This window comes from Rhamphochromis sp. 'chilingali', assembly GCF_963969265.1.
Source record: "Rhamphochromis sp. 'chilingali' genome assembly, chromosome: 22".
In the NCBI taxonomy this organism is placed as follows: domain Eukaryota; kingdom Metazoa; phylum Chordata; class Actinopteri; order Cichliformes; family Cichlidae; genus Rhamphochromis; species Rhamphochromis sp. 'chilingali'.
This window is the reverse complement of record NC_137950.1, coordinates 20,221,911-20,237,857: the sequence shown is the minus strand read 5'-3', so window position 1 is coordinate 20,237,857 and position 15,947 is coordinate 20,221,911. Positions and strand designations below refer to the sequence as shown.

The following is a 15,947-nucleotide window of genomic DNA, read 5'->3' as shown; positions in this document are numbered from 1 at the left end:
CCTGTCATTTCTTTATTTTGCTAGGAAAAGTGAGTTTGAAAGGCAATATTTGGTAGGACCACCTTATTTTTCAAAATCAGCCTGAACCCTTTTAGAAAAGTAGTCTTCAGGAATAGTTCTCCAGTCTTATTGAACCACATTTATGGCTCTTCTTTGCTTGTTGGCTGGCTTTAGTTCTGTTCTCTTCAAAATGACCCCACACTGATTCAATAATGCTGAGTACCAGGCTTTAAGGAGACTAATTCATGACTGATAGTGTTCCAGTGTTTTCTGTCCAGGTATGCTTAAACCGCATTGGGAGTGTGCTGGAGATGCATGGTGGATCAAAATCTAATGGTACCTTTCAGTATTTACAATTCCATTGAGTTTGACAAGATCCTCAAAACCTCAAAATTACCTTTGCAAACATTGCAATATTTCTGTTAATAGCTATTTGGGGCTAAATACTCATTTACAACTGGCATTTTTAATAAAGTCAACAAAAGAAAGGGCAACAAATTGTGTTTTTTGTGACACGTTGCTAGTAACAAAGCTCTACTGAGGATTCAGTACAATATAAAATTGGTTCTTTGCTAAGTTGTCTGTTGTGTGGAGACACAACACTGGTTTATCCCTTGAGTTAGGTGTCTTTTTCAGCTTCAAGGATGTATAGATGATTGCCAAGTTGTTCAATAAATGAAAATAAATTCTTCTGAAAATTGTCAGGTACAAAGACTGCACTGAAAATGAGTGAAAAAGCAGCAAATGTCCCAAGAAAGCCTGACTCATTTGTAAGTAAAACATAAATTACAATCTGCTCAAGAATTTTGCACAGTACTATATGATATTTTTTTTTGTTGAATGTTAATTTAGTTTTGTTTGCTGAATGGATTCATGGGAGCTTGTAAGTAAATGAGAGATATGTAGGTGCCTCTAAGCTTGGTGCTGTCTGCCTTTATAGAATCAGGGCCTGAAGCAGGGGGTCTCTCTTTGTACCTTGCTGGCTTCAAAAAAGCCTTTGGTGGCATCTCTCCAGAGGGGTTCCACCATAGACACACAGGGGTATCCTACTGGACTGATCCCTCTACAGTGAGCCTCATGTGTGTTTTCGACCTTTAGCCTGCCATCTGTCAGAAAGTCACAAACATGCCCTGTGTTTAGTCTTCTAAACATCTCTGTAATGCAGTCTGGTAATGAAAAGTCCTATTAATAATGGAGTTTCGAGATTGATCTCAGTATGGAGTGGGTCCTTTAAAGTAATTTTCTGTTGTGTATGCTTATATTCTGTTAGCTCTTCAGCTTGCTTCCACTGGTTATTTATTTTATAGTATGTAGAATATCTTTTGCTGTTTTAGACATCGAGCAAGACACTGTGTACATAAATTCAGTGATTAATCCTAATTAATATGGGAACCCACTTTTGCTTTAATGCTAAATTCTAAAAAAAAATTGTAAATGGATTGTGATGAAATTTAGTGCAGACAAATGTACACATCTCTAAAGCTAAATTACAAAAGATCGGCCCCTTTAGTGCTTCAAAGAGAAACAAAAGTTGGCATTGGAGTAAAAGGTGATTCTTTTGTAGCAGGCTGATCCAAATAAAAACCACTAGACTATTAAAAAAGCTTTTTGAGTAAATAAATTTGGACTTTGGAAAAAGGTTTCCTGTGCCACTTGGGGTATTTTTCCCCATGGTGACTGCACTGTTAACAAAGTAATTATTAACAAAGTTTCCAGCAGTGTACGTTTTTTCCAGGCTTTGCGCTAGGCTCCAAGTGCGGTACTCAGGAAGTTTATCATTGAAAAAGCTGTCCTCGAGAATCGTCTACCATATCCTGACCACCTGTCCAGTGGTGGCTGAACGGGATAAGAAGTGAATGAATGGATGGGTGGATGGTTATTATGTTTATTAATTAAGGCAGATGTGGCTCAGGAGTTAAATCATGTCACCTATTAAGGTTGGTGGTTTGATCCCTGTCTCCTCTAGTGTACATGTTGAAGTATCTTTGGGTAAGGTACTGAACCCCGAGTTGACCCGATACATCCATCACAATGTGATTGTGACATTAAATGTGCGTAGGCATCACAAAAGGCACTTGTGGAACTGTGTACGTGAATGGTTGGATGGGGCTTGTTTGCATCATTAGGAGGAAATTATCAGCAGTATGATAATAAAACAAACTCAAATTTAAGTTTATGTTTCATATGTTAAATAAGGCGAGTTAGCAGAAATAATTACACATGCACTGTAAAAATAGACTACATGGCGTACTAATGTAAAGCCATCTTATTTGATGATTATGACCGAATCATCAATGCAGCCCAGACAACAAAGACAACACATTAAACAGCCCATTAATAAATTCGTTTTGAAGTTTGAAAAATAAAAAAACATCCACTTGTGTTTTGTTTCCATCCAAGGGGGTCAGCTTGGATAATGTAGGGTGCTGTATTATAAATTGGGAGGCCTATTAAAATTAATTATAAGCTATTTACTTCATATTTCCTCATCATTTTTGATCATTAGTGGAAACTCCCTGTAGCATTTTGAGGAGTTATGCAAGGTTTTCTTGGCCACAGATTAAAGGTATTATCAGCTGAATATTGATATGTTTGATGAAACCCTGGGAGCTGCGGCTTGTATTTGTTTGCACTGAAGACATAAAACCAAAATAGGATTCGCTGTCACGAGCAGCCTTTTGCTAATTATTCATACTGTGTCCTTTTCCATGGTAAAGTCCTTATGGGGAAAAAAAAGGATGAATGTTGCAAATACACCTGGGGAATTGAGTTCTAATGGCATGCAGCTAATTTGCAAATGATTCTGATCTAGGAAAATAGGTTATGTTTTTTACAGTATTGGTAGTAGCATTGATGGTTAATATATGTAAAAATAGTCACTGCTAACACCGAAATAGACAGAACTAAGCGTACTAACCTAAAACTTCACCCAAGGTCAGCCTATGTAGAATCAAACTGGGGGATTTGTATGTCCTAATTTGTCTTCATTGTGCATATAAGCAGTTCATTTTAAAACTGAATGACTGAACTTTTAAAGAAATGACCTCTTTATAATTAAATATTTAGACATCAAAGAGCTCTGAGCGTGCTCTAATTAATCTCTGCGCTGCAGTTTTTATTGCACAATGTTCTTTAGCAAGATCTTTAACGCAGGTACATCCTATTAAAGTAGCTACATTGCTGGTGCGGGACACAGTCAGCTAAGTTTAGAGTGACCAGGTTGTCCCGCTTTATGTGCAGGACATTTTTGTCCCTTGTTGCACTTACTACGACAAAAGTCAAAGGTAAATGAGAAGAAATACGAGATGTGTCATTTAGGGATGCACTGGCAGAACAGCAGCTGAAATAAATTGTGCATTAGCTTCCATTTTGGTTTGTTTTATTTAATTAGAGAAAAGTGGGAAATTTTCTTACTGAAGTGTAATGCAGTGGTAGTTTGTTTGTTTTTATTTTTAAGTTTTTAAGTTTAGATATACACTTTATTACTTACACCTTGCAAATATTAGCTTGGACTCCAATCTAGTATTAGAAGACCTGTTAAAACGCCCTTTTAACAGGTCTTCCTCTTTAAAGGGATTTTTTCCTTCCCACTGTTACCAAGTGCTTGCTCAAAGGGGTTGTATAATTGTTGAGGTTTCCTCCGACTGTTGTAGTGATTTGCTGCTGCATGAACTGAATTGAACTGAATTAATAGCGTCACACAGTTGCTCCATAATCCATGATGGGAATCTCCAGTTTGACCACATCCCAAAAGAACTCTACTGGATTCAGATCTGGTTACTCCATTTGAGTGCAGTGAACTCATTTTCATGTTCAAGAAACTGCTTTAAACCACTGATACAAGGCAGGATGGATTCACGATTTCATGTTGTTTATGCCAACATATCTGACCTGGCCTGAACGTTTTAGCAGAAACAAGTTATTAAACCAGACAACACTTTCTAATCTTTTATTGAGGTTTCTCACATGACACCATACACATATTGCTTGATATTTTTCTGCCATATTGGACTTAATAAAACCACTAATTCCTCGACGTGGCTGACTCTCACTGGCACCAACAAACTTGTTATATTCAGAGTCACAAAAATCACCTTTCTGCCACATTCTGATGCTTACTTTGAACTTGAGCAGGTTATCTTGATCATTTCTAAATGTCAAAATGCACTGAGTTGTTTCCATGTGATATTTGTGTTAGAGAGCAGATGAACAAATATACCTAACAAATTTCAGACTGCTTTGCCCTTTAATCAGATTTGTGCCATCATGATTCACAGCTGTATCTGTAAATGCCCTCTCACACAGCTGTATCTGTGTGTGTGTGTGTGTGTGTGTGTGTGTGTGTGTGTGTGTGTGTGTGTGTGTGTGTGTGTGTGTGTGTGTGTTTGAACTCAGTGTGACCTAAATGTTTGACTACTTCTTCTGCGTCCTGTGTGGTGCCTCAGCAGTGGCATAGTTGCCATCGTTTGATGGTAATTTTGTCTCTCCTCCGGCTCTACACATGCTGAGATGGTTCCTCGTCCAAAGGCAGTTCCTTTGCTGCCTAGAAAATTTGCTTGCATTGTCTTTTATTTGGCCTAAACAGCCAGCAGCCAAAATAAATATGGGCTGTTGTATAGAGCGTGGAGGTAGTGGATAAATCCATTTAAACAGTTTTTATTTATTAGTGACAGCTTTCTATGACCATTTTTGTTTAAATGTTTACACAGCAATTGATCCAAAAGAAAAATCAATTTTAATTGATAGCCAGCAGTAATACCTAAACTGACTGCTCGTTCTGTAAGGTCAAGGAGTGAGTGAGTGAAATAATTTTTTGCTCCTTGTGTTATTTGATTGCCTATTTGTCACTGGAGTGTCATGTGATTGATACTGACTCGGCTTCAATGAAAGATGAAGGAAGGCCATCGCTTCTGGCATGCAGGAGTAGGAATATGTTGGCTTCAATTTGTGTTTTGCGAGCATTTCTTTTTTTTTAAACCTCATTAAAGACATTTGCTGTACAATCATTCCACACTGGAAAAAGAGCAGTTCTTCTGGCCATAATTGTATATGGGAGAAAATGCATGTGTTAGCTTCCTAGCATTTCTATTGAATTCAGTGTCAGAGTTCTTAAAAATCTGCTGGATAGGCCTTTGCAGAAGAAAGAGCACATTCAAATGTGAGTGTATAAAACTGAGAGAACCGGCAAAGTGCTGACCACTTAAAATTGCATGAACTGTTCATTAGTGCCCATGTTTGCTGATTTTCCATTTTTGCCATGCATTTGGATTCACTACATCAAATTTAACTCTCTAAATGCACCATGCAGGAAGTTGTCTTCTTCTTCTTTTTTTTTTTTTAAAGTTGTGCTGGTTTGCTTTCTGGAGTTTGTGTTTTTGAATGAAGTAGTTCCTCGGGCCTTTAATTGCACACTTGTTGCTCCACTCACCCGTGAGGTAGATAACACCATCTGTTCCATATCCGCACAAGACCAATCATAATTTCAGAAAGAGAAAAACATATTTCGTTCCCTGGCAAAAATTTCAAAGCAGTGAGTCTTATTAGGGAATATGAAACACACCTTTAAAATAGGCTTTAAAAATATTTCAAATTACTGTATTATTTGAAAAAAGCCACACGTTCAAGTGAAATGTATTGATATACATGTCAGTGTTGATCTTCGGGTACTTTGGGCATGTTACCGCATCAGACAGATGTCTCTATCGGGGTTTCAAAGGTGCCGGAGGCAGATGCTTCCCAAACATTTCAAAGGAGACATTTTCCTGGCTTTTGGCCTTGATCATTTTCAGGATATGATTAGATTCCAACACACGGTCACTGGGGAGAAAACAAAGTAACAAAAATAAGTTTAAGTAGACTTTACTCACTAAGACGTAGATAATGAATCAAAATATGGTGGGTTCTAATTTAAACATGAGGATATGTTGCACTGCAAATTGAAGATCTTTACAGTTTTTCACTGTTTATCGGACAAACCTGCAGTTTTACATTTTTTCAATACTGAGATTAACTTTCAAACAGTTAAACATTCAATAGAAAGCCATAGCTGCAATTTTTCCTTCAACGTATCCCATAAAATGCTTGATATGTTGTTTTGTGCATGTATGTGATGGGTCTTTGACAGGGTGGGGACCATGGAGAATAGCACTGCGTGGTGACTCGAGGCAAGGACCCGTCACGTGTCGCAGGTTGACTCTGTTTCTGTCTGTCCGTTGAGTGAAGGGAGTTGTCTGAAAGCGCTTTCAGGGCTTTTCAGAGTAGCTTTGGCAGAGTGAACCCCAAGGCTCTGCTGTGCACTGGGCTTGTTACAAAACTGTCACTGTTAGGGTGGCAGCACACAATGCAGTGGTCCCTTTGCTGGATGTAGGACAAGAAATGCATAGCTGACTGTTAGTCACAGATAAATTAAGAAACCAAATGTAGTACTTGTCTTTGTTCCCACAGGGCGAGAGTTGAGGATTTCCTGGTTAAAATGTAATTTCCTGCTTGGCCTTTTTAAAGCCCCCCGGTCCTTTAGGAGACATATTTTTTTAATCAACACATAGTAAATGAAACATAATAACATCTAGCAGCTACCTCAGATAACTCAGGGGATTTATGGCTTCTAATTGAAAAAGACTATTTTATCTTTCCTCTCTGCTTAAGATTATTCATGACTGAGTTCTTAACATGAGGTTAATATGATATATTAAAGCGCATCACAAAAGAAAAAAAGTGGATAGATTTACAAATGTTGGCAGTTTTTTCTCGTTCTTTTTCATGCGACCATAATATAAAATCCTTATTCTTTTATTTTTTCTTTGCATAGCTGTCAGTGTTGTAAAATTTTATGATGTTTGGCTTCTGTCTGGCATAAGCAACGGTGAATCTTTGCTAGCATATATTTCTGAGTCAGTCGCCTTATAGTTTATCTCAGTGTTGGGTAATTGTAAACTACAGACACAAAGCCTATTTGTTGTGCCTATCTGAGCTGTCTTGTAGGCCACTTCCCTTGACAAGTGTGGCTTGAGGAGCTATAAAGCAGCACTACCGTCATCCCTCAGCCCTGTCCTCTATTACATATGAACCTGTGGCTAAACTGACAAGCTTATTTACACCAGGACACATGTAGCCCAGATAACGCCATCGCTCCAGTGCCAAACACTGCAAGTTCACAAACACATCTTATTGACATATTCCTAAAAGGCGACAAAGAGATGGAGAGTGGGATCCCCATTTCAGTTCACCAGTCATTTAGTTTAGATACACTTCCTTCACGCATAAGTGAATGAGATCTTTTCCGCTGTTGCTGCTCAATTACCTGAGCACCCATAAAAAGCCGCAGCTTCGGTCTTTGGAGTGAGATATTGTTGCGCTGCTTGTAGAAATCAGAGGATGATTTAAGATGAGCCCTTCTCTTGTGAGAGAGACTCGGCAAAGGGATTCTCTGTGTCACCAGATATTGCAAGCTGCAGCTGCTCATTTACCTCGGGACCATTACTTTGCGATGCTGATTCGCCTTCTCGGCACCTCCTTCATGTGCCTTCACGGCCCCGTGGAAGTAAATAGACACAAATGAGCCCAAGAATGTACAGGAAACACTTAAGCTGTATCTGTGAAAAGAGGTCACGCGGCATTATTTCACAGCTGTGCCATCTGTAAAGTTTTTAATCTTATTTCTCATAAGAACTCTTCATGGTTGGATTAAGTTTATATCACAGGGAAGTCCCCTGTGAACTATGTTGCATAATGTGTTCGTTGATCACAGTATGTGCATTCCCTATGGTATTGTCTGTATTTCAGTTGTGATATTTGCTTTACCAGTAGGGGAAGAATGATAAACAAAAATCTAAATTCCTTTCTGCTAGTTAGGTTCGTGGATTAAAATAAAAACTACTTCTACCAACATTCCAGGTATCAGGTAAATGTAGCTTTGTAAAGGCTGATGAAATTAGCTTATATCCACAGTACTTATTTTGCTGATTTGGATAGAAACTAATGGGAATGTATGGTCTTTGTTGATATAACATAAACTATATTTATGATAAGGTCACACACAGAAACATCGGTAACAGTTCATCTTTCTTAATAGGAAAGATGAAAAAAAATAATTTAATAAACAACAATACCGGTACATGTTAAAATAACACTACAAAGTTTTTTTTCTTAGAATTCACCTTAAAATCTTTTTTCCTTCTCAAAATCGTGCCTTAATTATCTAATTTTGGTGATCTATGTGTGGTAGAGATATCTGGCTTTTCATGAATATAAGGATACTTGCTCTGCCTTTCCGGAAAACCTGGATCTGGACCTGGATAATCAGAAAAGTCCACAAGCCTTGAGCCCCTTCATATAGGACTTTTTTATTTCTACAGGATGACAGAAGAAAGTATGCACCTACCCATGATGAGAGGCTCATGGTAGTGCATGACCGGTGTCCCCCTTATGTCAGTTAACTTCATGCTTCTGCAAAAGAAAATACTTCCTGCTTCAAATTGCACACAACAAGGTGTGTGGATTTCTTTTCAATAACTGTACCATAATTTCTGAAAAAAAAAAAAAAACATCAATGAAACTGCTTTTTCAGATGTACATTCCTGGACAATGCTGTTAAGTCAGGTTGGTAAAATGTCCCTTTAAAACACCCTCTGGCATGTTAAGAACTGAAATGTTACGTGAAAATAAGAAAGTAAAGTTCAGTTAGATGAGAGGTTCAAAATAAGTTTACACTCCTCTTTCACAGAACAGGCAAATAAACATTTATTTTCTTCCATCTGCTGAAGCAGCAGTTGTTTTTCTTAATGGGTCACTGTAATTGGCAGCGGTCAGGGAGCGAGCCCTGCTTCGTGGTGTGTGGTTTAGTTACTGACGTCTTGAGACCGATGGAGGCATTGGCAGCTGTGGGCTCGAGGATGCTGCTTCTGCTGACGGGGGCCTCTGTTCATCTCCTCTTCACCCTACACAGTTCTGCTCCACAGGGACAGTGCTACTGGGACAAATGGCCACCTGGGATTTGAGCACTTAATGAAGCACACCTTTTTTCGCCGCTCTTCTCCTCAGTCAACCTCTTTTTCCTAAGGCCAACGATCCCTGCACCTCACATCTGGCCTGGCAGCTAAGTAGATCTGTTGGGGGAATTTAGGGAATGAGAGAATTGCCTTTTTGGAAAACATGTCTCACATGACCAGAGCCACAAAGCCTACATGCATGCGAACTCATGCCTTTTTATTTGCCCTCTTGACAGCATAGCCATTAGCTGCCTGGTGGCGATTTTCACTTGTCAAGTGTTATGAGATATCCTTCAGAACTCATGGCCAGTTTGCAAATTTCTCTGCATTACTGAGATAGGGTTTGTGAGGAGAGTGCAGCTCTCCTAATGACTTCCTTCCATCTAACTTTTCTCCCTCCTGTCGCCTTGGATCCATTCATATTTTGCACTTATGCAACCAGCTCTCATGCTGAACTGGGAGGTCGTGCAGTCAGACGAGCGGTTGTTACTTCGATGTGACGAGAGCATTTAAGCGTTTGTCTCTTCGCAGCGCTTTAGTGTATGATTGACTCTGGTCTTAAGATGATGGCCTGGCACAACCATTTACCTTCTTAACTTGCTCAAGTCATGGACTAAGACTTTCTGTTTCTTTTTGTTTGTCTCCTTGAATATAATAAGCGCATGCAAGTGTTTCAAAGACATAGAGACATCTTTATTGCTGTGAGGTGCTTATAGTAATGATTATGCTGATGACTGCAATGCTCAATGACTCTTAAGGTTTTTTCCTCCTCCCCGACACACAACTTTCTTCACTTTTTCTAACTGTAAAACCCTTACACTTACCGTCCCCACTATTCACACAGAAACCTCCTTTATCAAGGCCACTCAAATTAGCCACGCCTGTTCGATGAAAGCACAACCACTGCTGGACTCATCGCAGGGCCGAGGCATAAATCATTCCCCCGGAGCAGGAGCCTGTGGCAGGCCTGGACACACATCCACCAGCCGAGATTTACACTGCACATCGGAGCATAGCTTCGCAATCTTGATCCTCTCCACCAGGTCATCTTCAAATTGGTTATTGATCTTCCAATCACAAAATGAATCATACGTTGCCAACACTGTTTAGGTGCTACGTTTACAGTAGCCTGGCTTGGATAATGTGCAGTCTGGGGATGGATTATAGTTTAGAAACCATGAGAAAACAAGTACCTGGGCTGAACAGAGTAAATAGGAAAATAAGTTAGAGGCAGTGTGCTTTGAGATGAATGGGTGTCATGCTGTCATCCAACAGAGCCTCATTATAACATTATCACAACAGCTGAAGAAACTGTTGACAGTTGCTGAAGTGAAGAGCTTGAAGTTAGCCGCTCTACTACAGTGAAATTCAAGTGTGTGATAAAGACTGGAGTCATTTCAACATTTTCATTCAGTAATAATTATTGCTGTTATTCTGCAGTCCGTCAGAAAATATGAATAGTTAGTTCTTTATTTGATGGAAACAAATCCTTCGCCTAGCTTTTAATGTTGTCTTTCCTTCTCTGAAAAAGCTGCTTAATCTAAGCTGAAATGCACCAGGTTTGGAAATTACTGTGAATGATCCTCTCACATCTACATTAAATGGGACCGGTACTGTGGAAGTAGTTCATTTCAGCTCTTGGCACATACTGTTCTGTGACATATTATTTAATGGGACCTCACTTCTCACCCAATTAGGCTTCAAGAACATGTCTAAATGTAGCTCCTGCCCTGGGATCAGCTTCCCCATAAATGCCAGTATGGCCATTATCAGTATACCTTTGTGAGGGAAAACAGACAGCTAACTATAAACCCAGCCTTAATTGAAATATTGTAAGAATGGCAGTGGTAATGTCTTTGAATTCCCTCATAAATGTCAATATTTGAGACACAAGACAATAGGACATTTCTTTCCTGTCCCATTTTGGAGGGAAAATGTCAAGCTCATTTTCATTTTCAAAGCAGGCTGCATGAGTACTTGGGTTTCTGAATTACCTGATGATAATATTAACAGTGAAAGGACAGGTTCAGAGTAACTAATTAGCTGCTGAATGGAGTCATGTAATCTTGTAGCTTTTTTTAAAAAATATACATGTTGCATATGTCCAATTACTGATCCTCATTATGAGCACAGTACACCGGGATTAGTGATTATAACTGTTGCATGATTTGTGATCCTCAGTGCTTCTGCACTCTTAAAGAAGTAATATTTGAAAATACTTTCTCAGTTTTCAAGAACTCTTCTCCTACTTTGCCTTCGTGTTTCTCTGTTACAGAGAGTTGCTTTTCATTTCTCTTGTACTCTGCCAAGCACACGAGCAGGAAAGAGGATATGTGAATGGACAGCTCTGCTCTACTCTCCCTCTCTAGTCGATAGCAGCTAGCAAGCAAGGTCCTGACTCTGTCGGCAGTGTGGCAGAGGCTTATTAGTGGTAATGTTCTCCCATCATCCATCTCCAGGTGGGCTTCCGCCATTGATCTCACCGCCAAGTCTTGTCACAGGCTGCTCCTCATGAAGTGAAAGCGCTGGTTGCCATCAGCACTCACTTTTCACAACCAATCGTAGTGTTCTGTCAATAGACCTTTGAGCTGGACAGCCAATATTGGACCTTTGAGCTGTTTGTCCCTTATTGTGGAGCTAAATTCAGCCAATAAACAGCTCAGAGTTTATTGAAAGCAAGCATATAGGCATAATGCCATATAGCGTTTAGGTTGAAGAATTTACACCTGCATTCTCACTCAGTTAATTCATGACGTCATGTCAACAAACATAACGGAAAAAAAAGTTATTGCATTAGTTGGCGTCCTGAGCTCTTTACAAACAATGCTTATTCTGTAAGCACTTTATTTGTCAAGCCACTGCTTTGGCCTGTCAGATGCAAGTACAAATTCCTGTTTAATCACTCTGTGTAAACAGTACATTTGTAGGATTATTGTAAGTGGTGCATTCATCAGACTGGGAGTGCGCGTGTGAATGTTAGACACAACAAGTGCTTGCTTGAATCTCTTTGAGATTCAGAGTAGAAACGCACTGCCAAATTACAAGTCCATTTACCATTAGTAGGAACTGGGTGATGTCAGATAGCGGACTGTTTTTAAGCCTTGTGCTGGTCAGTGGCATTTTAGTGTGCATCACTTTTTAGACCATCATGAGGGTTACATCCATCTGTATCCATATTTTATACACTGCTCAAAAAAATTAAAGAAACACATCAGATTTCAATGTAAAAAAGAAAAAAAGATAATAGATATCTATACTAAAATGCATTCGGAATGAAAGATTGTTTGTTTGAAATGAAAATTATCAAAATACAGAGGGCTGAATTTAAAGACGTGGCAAGCTAGTTCATTTTGGTAAAATTTAATTCCAGCAACTCAAAATAGTGCTCAGTAGTTTGTATACATGTGCTTGTATGCATTCCCTCCATGCATCATATCCCCACACCATCACAAACTCACCACCATTCTGGTCATGCTGAACGACGTTACAGGCAGCATTACGTTCTCCAGTCTCTGTCACGTCTGTAACATTTTTGAAAAACACAGGGTGCCGATGGACTTGCTAATTTGGGTATTCTATAGCAAATGCCAAGGCCAGGCTTAATGGTAACAGGCAGTGAGCACAGGGCCCACTAGACACTGGGCTCAGGCTCTCAGGCCCCCATGAAGTCATTAACACCAAAGCAGGTGAAACGTATTAACAACCCCCTCTGCTACTTAACTGGCCAGATCAATATCCCAGAAAATGAATTGACTTGATGTTATACTCTGATTAAAAAAGCCTTCCTTTAATTATTTTGATCAGTGTAAATACAATATGTGTGAAAAGGTTGCTCTCTCACAGCAAGAGAGAATTTCCTGTATCCCTGTCTCTGGTTCTCTCTGGGAATGTGAGCGGGAATGGTTTGCTGTCTCTTTGTGTTAACCCTGAATTGGACTGACAACCTTTCCTTGGTGTATCCTGCCTCTCACCCTGTGACAGCTGGGATAGGGTCCAGTTTCCCCCTTGACCATAAAATAGGGCGACCGTGGTTCAGGGGGTTGGGAAGCTAATCTTCTAACCGGAAGGTTGCCAGTTCGATCCCCAGCTCTGTCTGTCTTGGTCGTTGTGTCCTTGGGCAAGACACTTCACCTACTGGTGATGGCCAGAGGGACCGATGGCGCGATATGGCAGCCTCGCTTCTGTCAGTCAGTTCTGTCAGCTGTGGCTACTCCACCAGTGAATGAATAGTGGAATTGTAAAGTGTTTTGATATATAAATATAAATGCAATCCATTATAAAAATGATAAGTTGGGTGGATTGTTGAAGAAGACTTGTTAAGAACTCCTGAGACCAAATTGAAACTCCTATCTGTGGAAGAAGCAGACCCAAAAAGACATGGGAGCTCAGCTCTGCCCGTTTCTCTGGTGGGTGCCACTTAGACTAAAAGCCCCTCAGTGGTTTGGCACAGTTTGTACTGCAGATGATCATCATCTCAGGCTGCAGGAGGTCAGTCAAATGGAAACTCAGATACTGGCTGTCATTAAAATAAATAAATAAATAAAATAAACCAGAAAACACTTCTCCTTCCCTTAGCAAGATAGAAGACACGGACCGATTAGTTCTATAGTGTTACTAACAATAGTAGTATTTGCTAGATGTAAATACTTCAAGAAAGAAGTTGCTTGCAACTAATTTATTTCTTCAGCTGATCCATGATATAGAATATTTGCTTGACTAAAGTAAAGGCAGCATCAGAAAATCCCACATTAACCTGGAGGCATTTGAGGCACAAGAGTGTATCCTGTATTCCTGGGTGCTTTGATTCAATTAAACATTTTTCACTGTTTCACTGAATACAGAGATGATGATTTGCATTATTGTGGAACTGGACAGCTATGAGTGTGCTACCACTGACACATTGAGCTGTTTCATCCACATGAGTCCACATTTTTCTTTAGCCTAATTTTTAGTCCAGATTTAATTGGACCAGTTCATGGAAGCTTTGCTAAATGGGCACTTGGTCGACCTGGTTCAGTGGTTTAACCAATGGAGAATTAAATGTGTCTCTCTCCCTAAAGACCTCATCTGATGCCAATGAAATTAGGCCATCTGTTGAGAACGTGTGACTCAAGTGGCAATGCTGCAAACAGAAAACCCCATGCAAATGAGTCCAGTTACATACAGCTGTAATTGAGACTAATCATCATTGTTAGGGTTTTCTTTAAAGCTATGTTAGCTTTGCACTAACAGAAATTAAAGTAAGCTCATTTGTATTTGTCTGTCTGACATTCTACTTCAAGATGAGGCTGTTTTGCTCAACTGTTAAGACTACTGGACCTGAAACCATTCACAGCATCTGAACAGTAATAGTTAGTTATCTGATATTTAATTATTAGACTGTCTAGTGCCAGGCATTTTGGTTGTTGATTAAACAGATTTTATTGCATGTTTGGAAGATTGAAAAAGCTACAGCTGCATCAGTAATCGAGATGATCAATTAATGTTATAGCAATTCGTGACATACTTATTGGATTTTAGGGCTCAGTTTCCGAGTTTGCAGTGTGGTCACATTAACAGAAAAGAAATGAGGGGGAGGGCAGGTATGGATGACAGTATCCATTCCCAGTTACAGCAGCATAGCAACATATTAACTGTGCAAAGTAAATGTTTAAATTAGCAGTTCAAGAATATGTTAAACGATACCCCATTTAAACAATTCTGTGAATTTCAAGGCTTTTCTCTTTTAATTGAGGTTCTCCAGTCATGTGAAAAAGGAAATTTACTGTATTACTGCATCCATAGGAGTTAAGAAGGTAAGTAGCAGCCAGGCATTGCTAATCAAATGCAGTTGTTTAATAGATCATTGGAAGGAGTGACCACCTCTAAAAGCAAAAAAGTCGAAGTTGACATTTTGCAAATCTGGGGCATTCAGCTGTATTTTAACCCAATGACAGCAAATTCAACTTAAAGTCAAACCATGCATTTCTCAGTGAAACTGCAAAAAACCCAAGAGCTACATATCATACTCTACAGTCCTTACATTTTAAATTGGGTGACAGTACAATAAAAAAACAAAAAAAAACAATGCCAGGATAATGACTCTTCTATCTAAAAAGGCAGCATGGCTTCGGTTTGCAAAGCTGCATGCAACAAGCCATAAGACTTCTGGAGCAATGTCCTTTGGACAAATCAGACCAAAATGAAGAAACACAAACACAGAACTTTAGCACAAACACCTCATACCAACTGTCAACACGGTGGTGGAAGGGTGAGGATTTTGGGTTTGTTTACAGCCACAGGAGCTGAGCACCTTGCAGTCATTGACCATGAGCTCCACTGTTCACAAATTATACAAATGTGAGACCATCTGTCAGCTAAAACTTTGGCAAACTGGGAAATGATCCCACCATAGCAGCTAATCTATAACAGAATGCTTGAAAATGAAAAGAATCAAGGTGTTGTAATGGCCCACTCAAAGTCCAGACCTCAAGCTCATTGAAATGCTGTGGTAGCTTTGCATAAACAAATGCCCACAAACCTTAATGAACTCAAGCAACGTTGTGAACTAGTGTAGGTCAAAATTCCTCCACAGTGATGTGAGAGACTGAAAAAGTCATGCAGAAAATAACAGACTGCATGCACTGATTAGCCAGTGAGTGGTGACACTCGATGAGTCATGAGCGTCTCCTTCACAAAAATCAAAACCGCCATAAAACCTGATTAATTAGCAAGACACGGCATCAAATTTCTAAGAAAAAAAAATAAAATAAAACACTGACGCGATTTTAGTTTTAAGTTATTTTTATTTATGGAATAGTTTCCAGTTTTACTACATGACAGTTTTATTACAGCTTTTACGTGTATTTTCTTCTGTGAACAAAATATTGCTACTGCCTTTCAAAATAAATTAGCATTTTGTTTTCCTTGTCAAAATAAAGAAGACTGGACTTTTCACTGCACTTCATAAAACACCATGTC

At 39.3% G+C, this 15,947-nt stretch overlaps 1 long non-coding RNA gene across 1 annotated transcript; it reads right to left on the bottom strand.

Moving 5' to 3' along the window:
- Positions 1–5,242: 5,242 nt before the first annotated feature.
- On the bottom strand, positions 5,243–10,487 carry LOC308391126. The gene is made up of 2 exons (XR_013970570.1): positions 7,467–10,487; positions 5,243–5,817 (listed from the first exon to the last, which is right to left on the bottom strand). It is a non-coding gene; the product is annotated as an uncharacterized lncRNA (long non-coding RNA).
- Positions 10,488–15,947: the final 5,460 nt, after the last annotated feature.